Source organism: Dama dama, chromosome 21 (genome assembly GCF_033118175.1).
Source record: "Dama dama isolate Ldn47 chromosome 21, ASM3311817v1, whole genome shotgun sequence".
Classification (NCBI taxonomy): Eukaryota; Metazoa; Chordata; class Mammalia; order Artiodactyla; family Cervidae; genus Dama; species Dama dama.
This window is the reverse complement of record NC_083701.1, coordinates 60,730,386-60,754,066: the sequence shown is the minus strand read 5'-3', so window position 1 is coordinate 60,754,066 and position 23,681 is coordinate 60,730,386. Positions and strand designations below refer to the sequence as shown.

The 23,681-nt window shown below is 40.8% G+C and overlaps 1 protein-coding gene and 1 non-coding gene across 8 annotated transcripts in view; one reads left to right on the top strand and one right to left on the bottom strand.

Moving 5' to 3' along the window:
- The window catches only part of NCALD (neurocalcin delta), a 435,844-nt gene that overhangs the window by 119,712 nt on the left and 292,451 nt on the right, over positions 1-23,681 (bottom strand). The window lies entirely within an intron of this gene.
- Positions 19,194-19,319, top strand: LOC133042920 (U6atac minor spliceosomal RNA). Its single transcript, XR_009689623.1, has one exon. It is a non-coding gene; the product is annotated as a U6atac minor spliceosomal RNA (small nuclear RNA).

Sequence of the window (23,681 nt, the reverse complement as noted above, 5' to 3'; positions counted from 1 at the left end):
CTGCAGCCATTCTTTTCCCAGTTATTATCACTAATCAGACAGTGACCTAGTTTCAAAGGGCATGGACATTCGAAACACAAGTGAGAAGACATGCAAATTGTGGTAGGGAGACTGTGAGAAGAAAGTTCAATGAAATAAGTCAAAATATCCGAACTTGACACCTTTCTGCTCCTGACAAGCAGTACCAGGGGGGAGACACTGCCATTCCTGGGCCCCTGTGCTCTCCTTAGCAAAACATGGAGACAGGCCCTGAGCAGCAATTTGCAAACTCTGTCCTGGGGAATCCCTTGGAGATATAATCAGAGCAAGTCAACGGGGATCAGTCTGTCTGATCAACTCCACTCCTGTCTGTCTGACATACTACAAATCCATGTAAAATACTGTTTACAGCTTTTGAAAACCCCTGATAGAGCTCATCACTTATTTCCAGTTCTAACAGTCTATGATTAGTTCATATAATAATCTCAGTAAAAAGTTCTATTCATCTCATAATAAATCAATTTTTTTCCTTCTAAATTTTAAATTACCGTTGAAAAGGTAAAATTAGCCTGGCCCAATCCTTTAGTTTTCTGTATATATTAAAGTCAGCCTCATGTAGAAGAATACACAGTGAAACCCCACATGGCCTGAACAGAATCTTGGTAGATTCTAAATAGTTATTAGTTAAACTGAATTTTTACATATCAATATAGGTAACTCTGATCTTGGGCTGCCCTGATGGCTCAGTAGTAAAGAATATGCCTGACAATGCAGGAGACATGGATTCTATCCCTGGGTAGGGAAGATTCCCTGGACTGGAAAATGGCAGCTGACTCCAGTATTCTTGCCTGGAGAATCCCAAGGACAGAGAAGCCTAGCAAGCTACAGTCGATGGAGTTGCAAAAGAGTCAGACATGACTTAGTGACAAAACAACAACTCTGATCTCAAAAATCTATAATAAATTTGATTTTTGTGCGACTTGTTCCCAAACTCAGGACCTGCTATATATTATATTCAAAAAAGCCATACAAAGAAATCAGTCCTCAGTGGAACCACTTAAAGGGACTTTCTATGAGGGGAATGATTGATGGCACTGCCAACAGTGATTCAAGGAACTTTATACTCCCCTCCCACCAAATAGCGATCAACCTAGGCACAACTGACTCAAAAAGAAAAAATACAATAAAATATAAAACATATTTGCCCAGCAAACGTTCATTCAAGACAAGTCCCCTAGCCTTCTTCCATACTGCTCCCCTAAATATGTAGACCCCTTCATGGGTCATAGCCTTGTCATGGCAAAGGGGCTTGTGTAACTCAATGAAGCTATGAGCCATGCCGTGCAGGGCCACCCAAGACAGCCGGATCATAGTGAAGAGTTCTGACAAAATGTGGTCCACTTGAGGAGGAAAAGGCAAGCCATTCCAGTATTCTTACCAGGAGAACCCCATGAACAGTATGGAAAGGCAAAAAGATATGACATTGGAAGATGAGGCCCTTAGGTCAAAAAGTGCCTAATATGCTACTGGGAAAGAGTAGAGGGCAATTGCTAATAGCTCCAGAAAGAATGAGGTGGCTGGGCCAAAGCAGAAAGAATGCTCAGCTGTGGATGTGTCTGGTGGTGAAAGTAAAGTCCACTGCCATAAAGAATAATATTGCATAGGAACCTGGAATGTTAGGTCCATGAATCAAAGTAAATTGGATGTGGTCACTTAGGAGATGGCAAGGTTGAACATTGATATCTTAGGAATCGATGGATATCTTAGGAAAATGGATAGGAATGGGTGAATTTAATTTGGATGACCAATATATCTTCTACTGTGGGCAAGAATCCCTTGCAATAAATGGAGTAGCCCTCATAGTCAACAGAAAAGTTTGAAATGCAGTACTTGGGTGCAACCTCAAAAATAACAGAATGATCTCCATTCATTTCCAAGGCAAACCATTCAACATCATAGTAATCCAAATCTGTGCCCCATCCACTGATGTCTAAGAGGCTGTAGTTGACTGATTCTGTGAAGACGTACAACACCTTCTAGAATTAACACTAAAAAAAAGATGTCCTTTTCATCATAGGGGACTGGAATGCAAAAGTAGGAAATCAAGAGATAGCCAGAATAACAGACAAGTTTGGCCTTGGAGTATAAAATGAAGCAGGGCAAAGACTAACAGAGTTTTGTCAAGAGAACATGCTGGTCATAGAAAACACCATACAAGCCCATACAATTCACACTACCACACAACTGTGCTTATTTCACATGCTAGCAAGGAAATGCTCAAACTCCTTCAAGCTACGCTTCAGCAGTGCATGAATCAAGAACTTTCAGATGTACAAGCTGGGTTTAAAAAAGCAGAAGAACCAGAGATCAAATTGCCAACATTCATTGGATCACAGATAAAGCAAAGGAGTTCCAGAAAAACATCTGTTTCTCCTTCATTGATTGTGCTAAATCCTTTGACTGTGTGGATGACAACAAACTATGGAAAATTCTTAAAGAGAGGGTAGTATCAGATCATCTTACCTGTCTCCTGAAAAGCCTGTGTGCAAGTCAAGAAGCAACAGTTAGAACTGGACATGAAACAATGGACTTGTTCAAAATTGGGAAAGGAGTATGTCAAGGCTGTATATTGTCACCCTGCTTACTTAACTTATATGTAGAGTACATCATGGGAAATGCTAGGCTGGGTGAATCACAAGCTGGCATCAAGATTTCCAGGAGAAATATCAATAATCCCAGTTATGCAGATGATATCACTCTAATGGCAGAAAGTGAATAGGAACTAAAAAGTCTCTTGATGATGGTGAAAGACAAAAGTAAAAATGTTGAATTGAAACTCAACATTAAACAACTAAGATCATGGCATCAGGTCCCATTACTTCATGACAAATAGAAGGGGAAAAAATGGAAGCAGTGACAGATTTTATTTTCTTGGGTTTCAAAATCACTGCAGACAGTGACTGCAGCCATGAAATTAAAAGATGCTTGGTCCTTGGAAGGAAAGCTATGACAAACCTAGACAGTGTATTAAAAAGTAGAGACATCACTTTGCTGACAAAGGTCCAAATAGTAAAAGCTATGGTTCTTCCAGGAGTCATGTATGGATGTGACAGCTGGACCATAAAGAAGACTGAGTGCAGAAGAACTGATGCTTTTGAATTGCGGTGCTGAAGAAGACTCTTGAGAGCCCGCTAGACAGCAAAGAGATTAAATCATTCAATCCTAAAGGAAATCAATCCTGAATAGTCATTGGAAAGACTGATACTGAAGTTGAAGCTCCAATACTCTGGCCACATGATGCGAAGAGCCGACTCACTGGAAAAGACCCTGATGCTGGGAAAGACTGAAGGTAAAAGGAGAAGAAGGCGGCAGAAGATGAGATGGTTAGATAGTATCACTGACTCAATGGATATGAATTTGAGCAAACTCTGGGAGATAGTGGAGGACAGAGGAGCCTTCATGCTGCAGTCCAGGGGGTCGCAGAGTTGGACACAACTCTGTGACTGAACAATGACAGTAACAGCAAGTATGTAGAAACTCGGGAGCTTTCCCGAGGGCTTCCACAGTCCATCAGGGTGGGTTTCTTGTTTAGTCACTCAGTCGTATCTAACTCTTTCATGACCCCATGGACTGTAGCCCACCAGGCTCCTCTGTCCATGGGATTTTCCAGACAAGAACACTGGAGTAGGTTGCCATTTCCTTCTCCAGGGGATCTTCCTGATTCAGGGATTGAACCCACATCTCCTGCTTGGCAGGCAGATTCTTTACCACTGAGCCACCTGGGAAGCTATAGGTGGGTTTGGATCAAGTCAAATGAGTCTTGAATAAAGTGGAAGCTACAAGGTGGCTTGCCTTGCTTATTCAGTTGTGATACCAAACTAGAGATACCTGGGTTAATGAGGGACACTGAGGTCAATGAAGGGAAACTGTCTGGAAGCTTGTCTTGGATTCAGTCTCTGAGGGCAAGCAGGGATCTCGTCAATTAGCTCCAGGCTCCCTGTGGCATAAGCTGTACATATTGGCAGTAAAATAACTGAGAACCAATTGTGTTGCTCCAGGCAGTGCTAAATTAGATGTACAGTGTATCTTCCACAGCTATTAATAGCAAGGAGCCTGGAGCCAGTTAGAAATATGGCCATGTAATAGGGAACTGGAGTGCTCTTAAATGTGTAAAACATCATTATCTGTCATCCATAGGCAACTAAACAGAAAAACACAGCTCAAGATCATCCTCAAACTGAAGGAATATTCCTATGAAGACCCTAAGGGTATAATAGGGCTGATTGAAGGATTATGGTTCTTTCTTCTAGAAACTTGTAAAAAAAATAAAAAAAGAAGTAAATGCAAAATTGTATGTGAATACATAGGAGCATATCCAAGTGAATATATTAGTGGTCATTCTTTTAGAAATGAAGTCCAAGGCAAACTCCTAGTGAACTGATGAAAGAATGTTTAAGCAAAAGTGTGGCTTGGGAAACCCTGTAAACCATAACCTATAAAGCAGAAAATGCTTTGCAGTTTAAGTTAACTGTACTTTCTGCTATATCCAAAGCTGCTACATTATGATACATAAACTGATAAAAGTAGGTGCATGGTCACTTTTAACAAAACTGGACACCATGAAACAGCTAATTTGGCCAAAGTCTTCTATGTCACTCCTTTCATTTTTATTTCAGGGGAAAATGTCATCTTGCAAACAGAAACCATAAAGCAAACAGAACAAATTCTATTTATAAAGGAAATTGCAGGTCATGGCACTGATTTTTTTTAAATCTAGCCACCTTTGTAGAAACAAGTATGCCTATCATTCAATATATAAACCATCTTTAAGAAAAGTTTGCAAAGAAGCTTAAAAACTGTTATTATTTAAACCATAAATATATTTTATTACATCATTTCTTATTTATCACAAGATGTCAAGATGGATGGATACAAAAAACCTAGTTATTGATTATAATGCTTAAAAGAGCTACTTCTAGAAATTATGAAATTAATTTGAATACACCAATAATATATCAAAATAAGGTCATTAACATATTTTAAATATTAAAAGACATTAATTGCACATGGTAACTAAGGCATTATTATACTCAAAGCTTGTGAAATCTAGTGATTAGAGTGACAGGGTACCATATTTTTATCTTTTTAGTCCTATTTGTGTGTCAGACTGCAGTCTCAAAGGATCTAAATAGATATACCTAAATTTATTTCCAAATCATCATTTGTTTTCTCTCTTCTAATTTTAGTCCGCACAAATCTTTCCGACCCACTTAGGTCTCTGACATACAGTTGTGGACTGAGGGGTGCTGGCTGGCCAGTGTCATCAGATCAGCTTCCATCACTCAGGGCAATGTTGCCTGCAGCTGGCTGGATAACAGGGAGGCGTCGCCAGAGTAGTTCTATCTGTGGCAGGTCTAAAGACAACTGCTTGTTCCTGCCCCACAGTCCGCCCCCACCCCCTCCCCGCCCCATCACAGGGTTCTTCAGTCTTGCGCTATTGACATCTGGGATGGACACTTCTCTGCTGTAGGGACTGTCCTGTGCATGGCAGAATGTTTAGGTCCATCCCTAGTCTCTATAAAATAAATACCAGTAGCAACACTCTCCCCCCCACCCCACCCCGTTACGGCAACCAAAAGTATCTCCAGACATTACCCAATGGCCCCTGGTTTGGAGGCAGGGGGCAAATCTTACCTGGATGATAACCCATTCTTCTTACAGAACCCTGCAAATAATCTGGTTCCCCATCATTCTATGAGCATCCATGAAGTAAGAAAGGCGGTTTCCACTCCCAGCCAAAAGAGGTGAATCTTGACTGGCCAGATCAGTTCTGGTAGACCCATTCCTCTTCTCAACTACTGGTTTACACATGGGCATATGAAGGCTGCTGAGGGGCCGCAACTGAATTATTACAAAGTAGCACAGATTAAGTAGCTTAAAAACAGAAATAAGGAGACTAACATAGTCCCAGACTGTGATTCCTGCCCCTATGCCATCATGGGTCCTTAGACTAGAGTCCTTCTAGGCCAAAGGGATGGGGACCTAGGAAGTCATCCATTCCAGAGTCAAATTATCCAATAGAATTTCACTTTTTCCCAACCTACCTTCAGTTGATTTTATTAATCTGCCATGAACTCAGCTATGAATTTAAAAGTACAGTTAAAAATATTTTCTAGCATGTTTAGTGTTCAGTAGCTAGGCAAGTGAGATTTCTCTATACAGAAATGGCATGTTAGATGGGTATACATTGATTTTATCATGTTCAAATTTCCTTCCTGAAAGACTATGCCCATATTCTAGTATAAAGGATGATACTTTTCTTTTGATCACTGTGCCTAATATTTCCTATTTGAGTGAGTGAAAGTTGCTCAGTCGTGTCAGACTCTTTGCAGCCCCATGGACTGTAGCCTGCCAGGCTCCTCTGTCCATGGAAGTCTCCAGGCCAGAATACTGGAGTGCATAGTTATTCCCTTCTCCAGGGGATCTTCCTGACCCAGGGATCAAACAAAGATCTCTCGCATTGTAAGCAGATTCTTTAGCATCTGAGCCACCAGGGAAGCCCAAATATTTCCTATTTGGTGGTTTATTATTATTATTGGTATTACTTTGATTGTTTACATTACTTCTATTGGATTCTGTTTACTGTTTGAGAGCTAATTAAAGCAAATACGAGTAAAAATGTATTCTCTTACAGCTCTGGAGGCTAGGTGAGATTAGGGGTTATCAGGGTCAGTTTCTTCTGAGGTCTCCATCCTTGGCTTACAAATGGCCATCATCTCCCCGTGTCTTTACATGGTCTTCTCTCTGTGCATCTTTGTAAACACATTTGCTCTTCTTTTAAGGACATCAGTTATATTGGATTAAGACTAACCCTTGCAATTACACTTTAATTTAATTACATCTTTAAAGACCTTATCTCCAAATACAGTCACATTCTGAGGTATTAGAGGTTAGAATTCAAATCTATGAATTTGATGGGGGTTGGGGAGGGGTCCACAATTAATCCCGTAACAAGGAAAGAAGAAAAAGGAAGATAGATGAGAAGACCAAAAAAGGGGATGGGGTGGGAAGAGAAGGGGATGTATCAGTTGGGAATGATTTCCTTTGAAGGTGATAGAAATGAACAGTTCATTAAAATAAGGTTTTGCTTTTATAACTAACATTGTCTGAATATGAGTGGTTTGCTAACAGTGGTTCAGCTGGTCAAAAATATTATCAAAGACCAGGCTCTTTCATTATTTCTACTCTGCCACTTTTGGATTTTTCATCCTGATTGCCTCGTGGTCACAAGATGGCTGCTGTAACCCCAGACATCATGTCCACCTTCAAGAAAGAGAAATAGGCTGATTCATGTCAATGTATGACAAAAACCACTACAATATTGTAAAGTAATTAGCCTCCAACTAATAAAAATAAATGGAAAAAAAAAAAAAGAAAGAGAAATAGGCTACACCAGTAATATTCCTCTTGTTCCTGTTCCCTTTATTTAGAAGCAAAACCTTTCAGGCGACCGCTCCCCCCAATCCCACCCAGCATATTTCCATTTATGTCTGATTTGCTGTAACTGGGTCATGCGGCCAGCTCTGGCTGCCAGGGAATCTGGCACAGCAAATATCTGGCTTTCCAGAATGTTTGGTAGCACACAGCAAGGAAGAAGGGGGTTGAGATATCTATTAAATTAGTCAATCAACCATGTTTAGCCAAGGGAGGGAGAGAGGAAAGAGAGAAAAGGAAAGGAGAAGACTGTGGAGAAGACAAAAAGAGAAAAGGAAAATTATCTGTAATCATTATCAATTACCATCTACAAAAAAGCAAAGTTTTCATACACAGCCTTCCCTAGGGTGTTCCGCTAGCCTGCTGATTAGCTATTATAATATCCAACAGCTTGCTTCAGTGTCTAAGTGATTGCTCATCTTTTGGTATAAACATAAAATGTACTTAATGAATGATTGCTTCTTGATAAGGAGTTGTAAGTTACATATTTCCAGCATAATACTTGGCACATGGTAGGTACTTACTAAATATCTATCAAATACATGAATCAAACCAATGCAGATCATTGTGGGAAAAGCACATAATGCCTACTCAACAAGACATCATTAGGATTTGCTTGGAAGTTGTTAGAAATGCAAATTTTCAGGCTTCACCCCAGACATACTGAATCAGAAGTAGGAGAAGTTAGTAATTTGTATTTAAAACATCCTACAGGGGATGCTGATGCATGCTAAAGCTTCTGAATACATATATACACACACACATACAACTAAGCTGTGTGTCCTTCATAATTTTAGGGCCATGAATATTTAATTTATTGCAATTTCTCTTCTGTGTTTCATTGATCATCTGAAGATGCGATTCTGTTCTCAGGATATTGTTTAACTTTTTAAATGTTAAGTCACAAAATATTAAAAGGTAAAGAGAATGGAGAGAAAAATAAAAACCAACCAGATACATACTCCTAGATTTATCAAAGTTAAGTTGCAAAATATTAAAAGGTAAAGAGAAGTGGAGAGAAAAGTATAAACCAGCCAGGTACACACTCCTAAGATTTATCAAATGTTAACATTTACCACAGTTGCTTGAATGTCTTTTTAAAGTTGCTAGGCCCAGCATGGTTCCCTCCCATCCTTCCAATCCTCTCTGACAGCTCATGTCTATTCCTAAGCAACCTGGCCTCTTCCTGCTGCTTCCTAAATCCCTATGTTAAGAAACCAAGAGCATCTGATGGAGGCACATATTCTCACTGATGCTCCCCCAGAGGCTGAGTTAACAGCAGTTTTCATGACCTGGAGCTTCACTTAGGTTCCAGTGATACACACTGAGACTGGCTATATATTCAGATGTCCAAGAGGGAGGTTGGCCACAAACTGAAATGGTAATATCATGAGTTTCTCATTCAAAATGTAACTGTATATTCTCTTTCCTCTTCTTAAGTTCAACAGCAATACTCTTTCAGAGAGGACCACCATAAAGAGAGAAAGAATGAAGCAAGTTCTGCTCACCGCAGGGAAGCCAGGGAGCGGTGGGTTTTAATTCAGCCAGTATCATCTCCTTGTTCCCTATGCACCTTTTATTCTAGCTAATGGAGAGGAGAGAATACTACCTGATTTTGTAATATAATTAGGTTTACAAAGTACATCCACACACATGCCCATTTGATGACAACTGATACCCTCATAGACTGCCCGGTTGCCCACTGTGTCTCCAGTACCCAGCAAGGTACTTGGTACACTTTGGGCACCAACTTTAAATGCTTGTTAAAGAAATGATGGATAGAAAGATGCCTAGAATGGCAGATCAAGAATTTCCAGAAAGGAGCCAGGGTGGCTGTTTGGCTGGATGGGAGCTATTAGAACAGTGCTTCTCAAAGGACCAGGTCTTTATCATTTCTCTCCTGCACTGATTTGTTCTTTAAGAAAATTAGTGTGAAAAAAATGTCAATTGAACTAAACAGTGAGCTCGGGGCCAACAAGGCCAATACAGTTGGCCCTGCTCCATCTGTGGGTAGTTCAATCTACAGATGGGGAAGCAGTTGATAAGGAGGGTTAACTGTCCTAGGCTATTTTACACAAGAGACTTATGAGCATCTGTGGGTTTTGCTATCTGCAGGAGATCCTGGAACCAGCACCCTGCCATACTGGGAGAGACTGTACTTGATTTACATTCGAGTTCAAGTTCTTCGCCTTGTTTCAGACCACTAGCAGACAGTTCTTGGGTTGGATCTCCCTGTGAACCATGCGTTAGGGAGGTCCAGACCACGAGATCCAACTTAGAGCTGCCTGTACTCTGTGAGCATTTTTTTTACATAATTGCATTAGTTAGCTTTGGGTTTTTTGGAGGAGATACACATGGATATTACAGGATGACTAACCCCCTGACCCAAGCTACTTTTTAGTGGCTCCACTGAAGCTTAAGAACTGTACAGTTCAAATAATCTTTAATTACAAACTCCTAGAGTAATGCTTTGCTGATGCACAGGATAGAAGCCCTTCTACTGAGCAAGAAGGAGCATGGCCATCTGATGGGAAGAGGTCTTTGGTGCTTGCTGGCATGGTATAGTCCATGAGTAGCCTGGTTCTTTCACATAGCACTTTCTTTAATTTCTTCCTGAAACCAGCAACATCATGACCCTGGATTCTTCTGGCCCTTTTTGGGTGAGACTGAATTGCTTTGTAAAAACTTCCAGTGGCCTAACTTGGTCACTAACCCATCCAGCCTACACTGGTGACATCAGGACAGGAAGAGCCTGAGAGGCTGGGACTCTAGGTCACTCTAGGCCAGTGGGCCTCAGCCTCAGCACACATCAGAATCCCCTGGGGGCATTTAAAACAGATCACTGACTGCATTTTCTTATAATTCAGTAGGCCTCAGAATAAGGCCTAAGAATCTGCATTTCTAACAAGTCCTGGGGGACACTGATGCAGCTAGTCTGGGGACCACACCTGGACAACCACTGGGGACTCAGCACAGTCCATTTGTTGGGGGTGGGGAGTCTCTCCTTCCATCCATAAGCAGCATCCTTGCCTACTTAATCTGGCAGAGATATCAGGCCACCTACCAAATATCTATCATCTCTTTTTTCCCAGCTGAACCCCAGTTTTGTTAACAACAACATATCCAGGTTCAAGAACGCTGCATTTGCAGACTCCTTTCAGGTATAGGTGTCCACATGATCTAGTTTCACCAATGAAATGTACATGGACTCACTAGATATCACTTCTGGGGAAGTCCAATAAAGGAGGTTGGTCAATTGTTGCTTTATCGGAGTCTTCCACTAACAACTTTGTCTATCACAAATTGCCCTTTCTCCTTCCCTTTCTTCTTTCCTATAATGTAGGCTTGATGCTGGAGGAGCTTCAGCCATCTGGGGACCACAGGCAACAAGCAGATGCTAGGGATCCTTGAACGGACAAAGGTGCCTGAGTCCATGATGACATAATGGGCAGTCATGCCAGCTCTGGAGTGCTCCCTTCTACAGATCTAATTATGTGAGAAAAGGAAAGCCCCTAATGTATTCAAGCCATTGTTATTTGGAGCCAATGGAATTCTTAACTAATACACCTTTCATATTAAAGACCAATGCTCCATGTGGAGATGGAAAAATTAGCTGTGTTTTCTACCCTCAAGGAGTTTATAGTACAGCTATGAAACTGTATTGAAAACAGCACTGCTCCTGGGTGAATGTGAGACTCAAGGAGCTTGAGAGTTAGCAGCCAGAACACCTCTATGCTTTCTGAAAAACCGTTTTAGAGAGATTTGGATCAGAGAGTACAGTGCAGGGTGAAGTTTGAAGTTGGATTTAGGGATCTTGAGATAAGAGAGTTTACCTCCAGGCTTCAGGCTCCTGAGAAACAGTGATCGCTTGTGAAAAGAGGATTCTGGAACATGTTCGGGTCTGTCACAAGGACAGGGAATGGTAAAGAACTGTCCATGGTGCAAAGGGGAATAGAGGAAGAACAATCATTACAAAAGGCTGAGAGAAGCAATGGCTCAAGGGAAAAAAGGAAATGATCCAAAGCTGACATAAAGAGACTTTGGAAGTTGGGAGACTAATACTGAGCAAGACAAGCCTGTGGTTCCGATGGGGGAGAGCAGGAGTTTGTAAACATTTTAAAGTCCTGGACCCCTAATTTCAGGAAAGCATCACAAGAAAAATGCCAAAAATGGAGCTATTTTGATTATATACCTCATAAGAGAAACTTAGTTATCAACTTTTCTTTTCCTGTTATATCTCGGGGTCTCCACAGAACACCAAGGGCTATAAGGACCAAATTATGGGAAAGAAGTTGAGGTACAGGTGGAAAATGGAGTGGTTTAGATACCATGAAATAATTCAGAGGAGAAGGGGCAAGAGAAAACTTGAAAAGACTATTGTTTGGGGTTCAAGATCTCTTGATCATGTTTTAGAAGTGCTGAATAATTAACTCTCAGACTGATACAAGAAAGCTGTTGGACCTCTTAGACGCTCCTTGTTCAAGGTGTTTCCAGCCCTAAAAGCGTTTCATCCTAAGTTTGGAGAAAATATATTTAGAAAAGAAGAGGTCATGTCTTTCAGAGGCTATAGATTTTACACAAAGAGTTTCATTGAAATGGTCCTAAGATTTTTAATGTTCAGTTACTCTTTGCTCTTGAAAGTTAAAGTTTCTTTAACTGAATCCCTTCTCTATTTTCTATTTTAAAGGAATAAAACTACGATATTAACTTTGAATTTTTACATGAATCAGATAGTAACAAATAAAAGAGAAAGATAAAATCCAGCCTGGAAAAATGTTATTCTACATCACTGCTTCCATAAATTTTAAATGAATAGAATTTGATATCAGATTCAAAGTATGCTGAGAATTTGTGACTACCTTGTTGCTTTAAATAAGATAAAAATTCTATGTTGATACTTAGCATGAATGGCGCTAGTGGTATCAGCCTGCCAGTGCAGGAAATGTGGGTTTGATCCCTGGGTCGGAAAGATCAACTAAAGGAGGGTAGGGAAACCCACTCCAGTATTCTTGCCTGGAGAATCCCATGGACAGAGGAGCCCGATGGGCTACAGTCCATGGGTTCGCAGAGTTGGACATGACTGAAATGACTTAGCAGAAGCAGCATGAATATGGAGCTGTTAATCTGTAAAGTGTCCTAAGATAAATTTTTGTCAATTATTCATAATTTCACACTGTAAAAGGTCTTTATTTTTCTCTGCCCACTTTCCAGATAGGAAACCAGAAAACACATCAAGGTAAAATTCACTTAAGACACCTGGGTGATGGTAGAGACTTGCCTGGCTGCACTTGCACCAGAACGGAAGTTTCCTGCATCCTAATTTTTCTAAAATTAGCCAATGCAGCCACTAGGACGGAAAGAATCATTCATTTTGTAAGCCTGTCTTGGGCAGAATTATAAGTGAGCAGAAACAAGCTAGCGCTAGCTTTCATCTTTGCTGCTATGACAGACGTGGAATTTGAAGGGCTCTGAGCAGGGCAATGTGGTACATTCACATTGAAGACAGACACCCTTTTTGGTGGCTCCCCAACTGCTCACATCATTCAGGAAATTCTTCCAAATTCAATAAAGCCAATAAAGATGTAAACAGTTTCTTTTTAGATGACATTAACTCAAAATACTTTCCACTACTGACTGTGGAAGTAGCCTTGTCACAGCCTCTGGACCAAGCACGTACACAATCCAGCTCAGATGTCACTCAGAGAGACAGGGTATGGTCTCTTGGAGTGCGTGTCACTAAAGAAGCCCTAGTCTTTGAAAGAGTCAAAGGGGTGTCTCAGGTCCTGGCATCAGCCCCCAGCCCTGCACTGGAAGCCTCTTCCTACAGCCAGAGTCCTGTCTCTTGTGGGCTGTCTAACACTCCGAAGCACTTCTTCCGTGGAGCATCGCCCAGATGAACCCTGAGTCAAGGCACTTTCAAGATACAGGGAGATGGCTGCCCACGTATACAGTTAGGATGTACCAGCTGAGTTGCTGTGTAAATGAATCTAACATAGAACACGTTGCTTTCTGATGGATCGTATTTTCTGTAAGTAAAAGATAAATGAGAGTGCAAAAATGAGCGGAGCCTCTGAGGGGAAAACCATGCTAAACACCTCTTTTAAGGAAGAACTTGTGTTGGGTTAATGTTTTCCTTGAATGCAAAGCCCACTTAAGGAAGAAAAGGAATGTGCAGATTTGTGAGTTATTGGTAGTCTCTTAAAAGTTTGGACAAAACAAAACAATATTTTGAACCATAGTAAGACACAAGATAAAGTGTTCAAAGTCTTAGAACAACTTTTCTGTATGTTGTGCATGAGCTTTCCCATTACGCAGCCTGATATCATCTTCAAATATGTGTGAAGCAGAGAGTAAAAGACATGCTCTTTTGATTCTCCTTTTGAAGTTAAATCTTTGAGAGTTAGAGAAATCTATAAATATAGACTATGACACCTTCAATGAAAACAGCAATAGCAAGAATTCATTCAGTTTCAGGGTTAGAAAGTCATATAATGAGTAGGCCTAGATCAACACTTCTCTAAATGTATCCTGCAGGGTGTTAATGGGATTTATCCAAGAGACAAAAAGTTCCATGGTGCAATCCATTTGAGAAATATTTAACTATTTTTTTCAATTTCAAGGCAACAGAAAGCATTGTATGTGTTTTAACATGCACAGCAAATCTCAAAGCAGGAAATAAAATATGAAACCTTCCCAAAACGTATTTATTAGACCACAAAACTTTTTTTCTGGAGAATTTGGTGGGACCAGTGTTCTTTGGTTTACATCTGGGGAAATACTACAGTAAATGAAACAAACTTGTGAGCTGCTCTAAAGAAAGAAGGGAGTGGAAAGAGAGGAAGGAAATGACAAAATGCAAAGTCTTAACTGATTTGAAGTCACCAGCATCTTATGGAGTCATTTTCCATGCAATATTTCAAGATGTGAAGACAAAGGAAAGTGTGTGCCATTTGAACTAACATTTAAAAAATGACACAAACAGTATGTGTGATTAAAAACCACAGCGCCATCACCCACAGGTCTACTCTAGCGCTCCCTTCTGTCCCATTTACTTTTGAAAATAAAAATAAACTAAAAACAAATAAATACACTAAAATAAAAGTAAAGTAAATGATGGCAACACATTATTCAGGTTATAAATAATTGATCTTTGTCTTGGACTTGTCCTGAGAACTGACTGGACCCATCCATACCCACGCACCCGCTCTACACAGAAGCAAACTGCAAACACCCATTAGTCCTCTCAGTAGTCACCCGGGAGCTCCTGGGTGCTTTGAATTAGCATGGATCACACCAGGCATCAAGCTAAGCACTCAGGGTACACTGCGCCATGTAATCCCTACACCAGCTCTGTGAGGCTGGGGCACTGGTTTCCTCACATGGAGAAGGAAGTGTAGATTCAGCGGACGGAAGTACCTTGTCCAAGGAGTGCGGCTGCCGGAATTGAGTTCCCTCTCTGTTGTTACATTGTATTGTGTTCTTCTCTTCCTTACTCTCCTAACACTTTCCTGCCCAGCTCAGAGCTTCTGGCCTCTGTGATGCCCACGGTCCTCCAGACGTAGGACTCATTTTGGCCTTGGAACCTTGCCTTTCATTACTAGACACAAGTTTGAAAGTGAAAAAGTTGCTCAGTCACGTCGAACTCTTTTCGACCCCATCTCCAGGTCAGAATGCTGGAGTGGTTATCGTTACCATCTTTTTAAATTCCATATATATGTGTTAGTATACTGTATTGGTCTTTATCTTTCTGGCTTACTTCACTCTGTATATTGGGCTCCAGTTTAAAAAGATGGTAACAATAACCCAATATGCAAAACAGAAAAAGAGACACAGATGTACAGAACAGACTTTAAGACTCTGTGGGAGAAGGTGAGGGTGGGATGTTCAGAGAGAACAGCATTGAAACAAGTATACTATCAAGGGTGAAACAGCTCACCAGCCCAGGTTGGATGCATGAGACAAGTGCTCAGGTCTGGTGCACTGGGAAGACCCAGAGGAATGGGATGGAGAGGGAGGCGGGAGGGGGGATCGGGATGGGGAACACATGTAAATCCATGGCTGATTCATGTCAATGTATGGCAAAAACCACTACAATATTGTAAAGTAATTAGCCTCCAACTAATAAAAATAAATGGGAAAAAAAAAAAATGAATGCTGGAGTGAGTAATCTTTTCCTTCTCCAGGGGATCTTCCCAACCCAGGGATCAAACCCAGGTCTCCCGCATTGCAGGCGGATTCTTTATCTGCTGAGCCACTACAGGGAAGCCACAAGTTTGGCATATCCTATTATCTAGCTCACCGTGGGAAATCAACCCACACCATCAGACACTTGGCTAGAACTTTCTCCAGAACAGTAGGAGTTTGGGACCCCAGGCCAGACGGAGTGACTCACTCCCTTTCAGTTTTTATCACTAGGATGAAATCAACCACTAGACATAACTTACCAGAAACCCACTTACTGGGAAAAGTGAGGAAATTAGATGTCTAGAAGATCAAGGAGTTCATTTTGGACCTGGCCCTTGCTGTTGGAGCAGTGTCCATACACACAGCAGCTCGACTAGAGATCACAAGCTCACAGGCTTGGAGGGTCACACAGGGCATTTCCCTGGACACTGTGGTCTCCCCACTGTGATGGACACAGTGGTAAGCTGAACTGTGGAGACTTGTCTGCTCTGCCTGACTGTTCTCAGCTTCTGTGTAAGTTGGGATGTAAACCTAATGATGCCTGGTATCCCCATTTTCAGAAGAAATCAGAAGATCCAGCCTTCTATGTATGTTTTCTGAAACTTCGGATTGTGGACGAGCTATGCAAAATACATTTGTGGACCAGTCTGCACACTCTGATCTAGACTATTGACTGGGAAGGTAAGTTGCTTGAGAGTCTGCAAAGTATGGTAGTTAACATGGACTTTAGAGCTGAACTGCCCATGTCTGAGTCTTGGCTCCATCACTCACTGGCTGTCCTGTAACCTCACCTCAGTTTCCTCATCCAAAAAGTGAAGATTATAGCAGTACCTACTAATAAAGTTTAATGAACATTAAGTAACTGAACATCAATAAAGTACTTTAAATGGTAGCAGGCATTTACTTAAATGTTAATAAGTAGGGCTTTTTGCTTGTTTTTGCTTTTTTTAAGTTCTAAAATATATATATATATCCCAAGGGCCCAGGCCAAAAGCTGGGACTTCCTGGATGGCAGATATATTAAAATGTCTCACTCAGGCTTAAACTCCCCAGGATGGAGAAACATTTGGGGATCAAAGATGCTACAGAAATAGATGGGGGAAAGGTGAAGAAACTGCAGAATAACATTTCTGGTGACATGGTCTAAAAAAGGAGGGACTTAATAGAATCTGATGACTTGACATGAAAATGAGATATGAGTTAAGATGTATTTCTTTGTGGACTTAACAAACCTCCATAAGACCCAGGCAAATTTGAAAGACAGAAGGCAAATGGTTCCTCCTATACACAGGAAGAATGGAAAACTCATTTAATTTCTGGATTTGGAATTCACCAAAAAAAGCTATGACCAATCTAGGCAGCATATTAAAAAGCAGAGACATTACATTGCTGACAAAGGTCCATCTAGTCAAAGCTATGGTTTTTCCAGTAGTCATGTATGGATGTGCAAATTGGACTATAAAGAAAGCTGAGCACCGAAGAATTGATGCTTTTGAATTGTGGTGCTGGAGAAGAATCTTGAGAGTCCCTTGGACTGCAAGGAGATCCTAAAGGAAATCAGTCCTGAATATTCATTGGAAGGACTGATGCTGAAGCTGAAGCTCCAGTACTTTGGCCACTTGTTGCAAAGAACTGACTCACTGGAAAAGACTCTGATGCTGGGAAAGATTGAAGGTGGGAGGAGAAGGGGACGACAGAGGATGAGATGGTTGGATGGCATCACTGACTCAATGGACATGAGTTTGAGTAAACTCCGGGAGCTGGTGATGGACAGGGAGGCCTGGCATGCTGAAGTCCTTGGAGTTGCAAAGAGTCAGACTAGACTGTGAGACTGAACTGAACCGAAGTTGGCCTTTAGGTTCTGGGTGGGGACAGAGTGGAAGGTGAGGCACAGTGGTTGGGTGATGGATGCTTGTTCTCTGCTAACAGGCAGAATGGGAGCCGCTGACTGTGGGGTGAAAGTTCAACAGCTCCCTCTCTCCTCAAGAGACAATTAACTTCCATCTGTTCAAACCTCCCCACTCCAATACCCCTTTTAATCTCCTTCCACCAACCAGTGTGAAGCTAAGAAAACCAAACCCATCTGAAATGGAAACCGTTATACATCAGAAGTCATGGGAGAGGACTGACTGACCTGCAGGTCACCATAGGAGATGCCAAGAAGCAAAAGGGGACATTCAGGAACAACTGCTGTTTCGAGGATTATAAGTCAGAGGCTTAACATCTGCTCAAGAGCCAGCTTGAGCCACCTAAGATGAAGGATATAAAGTATACTTAAAAAATAAAACCTCTAAAAAAAAAAATCCTCTAGTGCTATACACTGTTTACTTAGAAAGATGAAAGCATTCCCTGTGCCCAAGAGGTCTCTGTGAGTGGCAGCAGGTGCTGCCTGGCGTCCTTCTGAGGGTCTGGACCCGGAGCAACATTGTCTGTTGGCCCCAAGAGGAGTGTCGGTGCCTGAAGACAAGCAGACTCCATTAAACAGATCAAATGATTCTCCTGACAAGGCTGGAGGCTCTCTACTTCCAATCTGCTTTCAAACAATTTGGATGTGTGTGCGTGTTCAGTCATGTACGACTCTGCGACCCCACGGAGTGTAGCCCACTAAGCTTCTCTGTCCATGGAATTATCCTGGCAGGAATACAGGAGTGGGTTGCCATGCCCTCCTCCAGGGGATCTTCCCAACCCAGGGATAGGACCCGTGTCTCCTGCATTAGAAGGAATATGCTATACCACTTAACCACCAGCCTCAAACAATTTGGTTACTTGCAACCTAAGACATGGGAGAGTATTTGGGGGAGTGGGCCGGGGTGGTAGACCTGCAATCCCGCGTGCACAGGACAGGAAGCCCCTACACTCATGGTCCCACTGCCTGTGGACTTTTTTCTCCCCTTCACAGTCTTTCCTCTCCCCCTCCCCAATGGCCTGCATTTTACTATTCTGCTTCTGATTTCCCTGGTCTCTCTGGTAAGCCTTTTCTTACTCTCCATGCTTCATTCCTTATAGCACAAGACCAGCCATTGACCAACAGTTTATCCAAATCCAAAACTGTATTTTACTGTTGAATAATAAACATATGGCTTTTCCAGTCTGCCATGAAAGAAGACACGAGCCTCATGCTTCAATGCAGGGTTAGCACAGCTATTAGAGTATAATAACAGCTTCTGATATAATATCCTATGGCTTTCTAAAAAAAATTTCGTAAGATAACAGATTAAGACTGGATACCTGAATCATTCTTTTAGGAATTTACAACACTTGTTCATTCATTGCACACAGCAAACCTTGGTGAATATTCACATATACCAAGCACTCTCAGTAAGGGAGACGGTGAGATTCATGACACAACCACTGAGCTCGTCCAACCCAGAGAGCTGCGTGTTCCACGCAAGTAGAGCAGTGGGAGCAGGCTGGGTTATAGGGAAGCACAGAGTGCCTTGGAAGCAGAGAGCACTCATGGCTTCTTCCAAGATCTTCTAGGGACTGAGTCTGGCTGGAGCATGTGGGAAAGTGATGAGAAATGAAGCCGTGCAGGTGTGTTGTATGAAAGGAGAGAAGGTTAGCACTCCCCTTGACAAGGATGGAAGAGGCTCTCGGGCCTAACAACACGCATACGGTTAAGGCATTGCCACCTACTTTGTGGCATCTAACCACTGTTTTTGCCAGTCAGGATGGCCGCTATCCAAAAGTCTACAAGCAATAAATGCTGGAGAGGGTGTGGAGAAAAGGGAACCCTCTTACACTGTTGGTGGGAATGCAAACTAGTACAGCCGCTATGGAAAACAGTGTGGAGATTTCTTAAAAAACTGGACATAGAACTGCCATATGACCCAGCAATCCCACTTCTGGGCATACACACTGAGGAAACCAGATCTGAAAGAGACATGTGCACCCCAATGTTCATCGCAGCACTGTTTATAATAGCCAGGACATGGAAGCAACCTAGATGCCCATCAGCAGATGAATGGATAAGGAAGCTGTGGTACATATACACCATGGAATATTACTCAGCCATTAAAAAGAATTCATTCGAACCAGTCCTAATGAGATGGATGAAGCTGGAGCCCATTATACAGAGTGAAGTAAGCCAGAAAGATAAAGAACATTACAGCATACTGACACATGTATATGGAATTTAGAAAGGTGATAACGATAACCCTATATGCAGAACAGAAAAAGAGACACAGAAATACAGAACAGACTTTTGAACTTTGTGGGAGAATGTGAGGGTGGGATATTTCAAAAGAACAGCATGTATACTATCTATGGTGAAACAGATCACCAGCCCAGGTGGGATGCACGAGACAAGTGCTCCGGCCTGGTGTACTGGGAAGACCCAGAGGAATCGGGTGGAGAGGGAGGTGGGAGGGGGGATCGGGATTGGGAATACATGTAAATCCATGGCTGATTCATATCAATGTATGACAAAACCCACTGGAAAAAAAAATAATAATAATAATAAAAATTAAAAAAAAAAAAAAATAAAATGGGAAAAAAAAAAAAAAAAAAAAAGCCGTGCAGGTAAGCCTTCACAAGTTAGCTCGTGAAAGATCACAGTCAGGGAATAGAGTTTCTAAAGAAGGCGATGGGAGCCACTCAAACACTCTACATCTCTCTGGAGGCAGGTAGAGGGTGAATGGAAAGAGAACCAGATGGGGAGACAGGTCACTTGTTAAGAAATTATTGTTGTGATGGAAGTGAAACATAATAAGGATCCAAATGAAGTTAGTGGTAATGGGGATGGACTAGAAAGATGTTTTGGAGGAGATATTTAGAGGAAATGAGCAACAATGACACCAGGCTAAGTGACTGATTATACATAGCAAGTGAAAGAGAAATTTAGGATGATCCTAGCTATGTGACTTGATAATATGGTAGAAACTTCTATTGTTCTCCCACATCTGGGTCTCTTCTCCAGGCATGTAGCAGGACAATACCCTATTCCCTTGCTGTTGGGTAGGACTACATGGCTAGGTCTGGTCAATGGACTCTGAGCAGAAGTGATATGTGACATTTCTGAGTCAGATCATTTGATTGCTAATGGAAAATGCTCCAGTTTTATCTTTTCTTGGAAACGTACTGATAAGAAGGTTCTGCAAGATGAGAAGCAGCCTGCAAGGCTGAGCCTACGCACTGAATGAGCTACCCTGGAGAGTCATTTGGACCCATAATGGATTATATGTGGGTGAGAAATAAACTTTAGCTGTCTTAAGCCAGAGATATGAAGGGTTGTGCGCTTTTTTTTTTTTAATAGCAGCATAATATAGTCCATCATGCAGAAACAGCTATATTTAGAGAAAAGGATGCACTTAATAAATCGAGGCTCAAGTGTATTTACCTTTTGACTTCTTTTCTAGCTTAAAAGATTTATTTCTTGGTATTATTTCTATTCTAATTTCACATTTGTTTCAAGTTTTGACTGGTATGGAACACTCATGAAACAGCTGACTTTTATGAACGCGAAGATAAGTACAGTTCATTCCTGTACATTGCCACTCAAAAACTCAGCCACTCAAGCTCCTTTCTGCTACTCAGAGATTGAATGTCCACTTCAGAACCCTCACAGTTTTATCCATTAAGTTATATCCTCTTATCTCAAAGCTCTCTCCCAGGAAGGCTTTCCTGTCTGTGTGGGTGAAACGGAATGATCACATAACTTTCAAAGCACCAATATCCTTCATCATCCATTTCACCAAAATAAGAATGTATACGATAAAAGGACCTACTTCCACAAAGCATGATTGCAAAACACTGCAAAATATGTCTTTATTTTTTGAGTTTTATTAAGGCATAATTGAAAACATTGCAATATATTTAAAATGTACATGATGATTTAATACACATATACATTGTGAAAGGATTCCCACTCTCAAGGTAATTAATGCATCCATCATCTCACATATTTACATATTTATTTATTGTTTTTCTTTTTTTTTTTGGTGAGAACACTTGGGTTTTACTTTCTTAGCAAATTTCAACCATAAGCACTACATTATACACTATGTTATACATCTAATCCTCATTCATTCATATTCCTCATTTGGTTATACTCATTTTACAATTGAAAGCTTATGCATTTTAACCAGTTTTTACCTGTTTACCCTAGCTTCCAGCCCCTGGCAGTCACCATACTACTGTTTCTCTGTGTTTGACTTGTTTTTTGATAGGGATAACATTGAATCTGTAGACTGCTTTGGGTAGTATGGACATATTAAGAATATTAATTCTTCCAATCCATGAGCACAGGACATATTTCCTTTCATTTGTGTCTTCTTCAATTTCTTTCATCAATATCTCATTGTTTTCAGTATATAGCTATTTCACTTCATTGGTTAAATTTATTATTGGTTAAAGTTATTCATCATCCATTTCACCAAAATAAGAATGTATACGATAATAGGACCTACTTCCGCAAAGCATGATTTCAAAACACGGCAAAATATGTCTTTATTCTAAGTATTTATTTTTATACTTATTTATACAAGTATTTATTCTTTTTTTGCTGTTGGAAATGGGATTTTCTTAATTTCTCTTTCCAATAGTTGGTTGCTAGCATCTAGAAACATAGCAATTTTTGTATATTAATTTTGAATCTGCAACTTTACTGAATTCATTCATTAGTTCTAACAGTTTCTTGGTAGAGTCTTTAGGGATTTCTATATATAACATCATGTTATCTGCAAACAGAGAAAATTCTACTTCTTCCTAATTTAAATGACTTTTATTTCTTGTTCTCATCTGACCGGTCTGGCTAGAACTTCCAGTACTATGTTGAATAAAAGTGGTGAGGGTGGGCATCCCTGTCTGGTTCCTGATCTTTGTTGTTGTTCACTCAGCCATGTCTGACTCTTTGCAATCCCATGGACCGCAGCATGCCAGACTTCCCTGTCCTTCACCATCTCCCGGAGCTTGCTCAAACTCATGTCCACTGAGTCAATGATGCCATGCAACCATCCTGTCCTCTGTCACCCCCTTCTCCTCCTCCCCTCAATCTTTCCTAGCATCAGGCTCTTTTCCAATGAGTCGGCTCTTCGCATTAGATGGCCAAGGTATTGGAGCTTCAGCTTCAGCATCAGTCCTTCCAAAGAATACTCAGGACTGATTTCCTTTAGGATGCACTGGTTGGATCTCCTTGCAGTCCAAGGGACTCTCAAGAGTCTTCTTCAACACTACAGTTCAAAAGCATCAACTCCTGATCTTAGAGGAAAAGCTTTCAGCATTTCACCACTGAGTAAAATGTTGAATGCAGGTTTGTCATATGGCCTTTATTCATCTATACCCACTTCACTGAGTTTTTATCATGTTGAAACTGAATGTTAAATTTTGTCAAATGGTTTTTGTGCATCTATTCAGATGATGCAGATGACCCTTTTAATACACTACTAATATTTTGTTCAGGATTTTTGCATCTGTATTCATCAGAGATGTTGATCTGCAATTTTCTTTTCTTGTAATGTCCTTGTCTGACTTTGGTATCAGGGTAATTCTGGCCTCATAAAATGAGTTTGGAAGTGTTTCCTCCTCTTCTAGTTTTTGGAATAGTTTGAGGAGGATTGGTATTATTATTCTTTACATGTTTGGTAGAATTCACCAGTCTAGTTAAACGTGTGTCAATTTTGTATAGCTCTTTTAAAACTAGCTTTTAGTTTCATTGACCTTTTATATTATCTTTTTAGTCTCTATTTTTTTTTTTTTTTTTTTTCATTTCCACCCTGATCTTTTCCCTTCCTTCTAATCACTTTGGGCTCAGTTTGTTCTTCTTTTTCTAGCTCTCTGAGGTGTAAAGTGAGGTTGTTAGTTTGAGATCTTCCTTGTTTCTTAATACAGGCATTTATCACTATAAACTTCCCTCTTAGAACTGCTTTTACTATAATAAGCTTGAATATGTTCTGTTTCCATTTTTATTTGTCTTATAGTATTTTTAAATTTCCCTTTTTATTTCTTCTTTGACCCATTGGTTGTCCAGAAGCATGTTGTTTAATTGCTACATATTTGTGAATTTTTCAGTTTTCTTCTTGCAATTG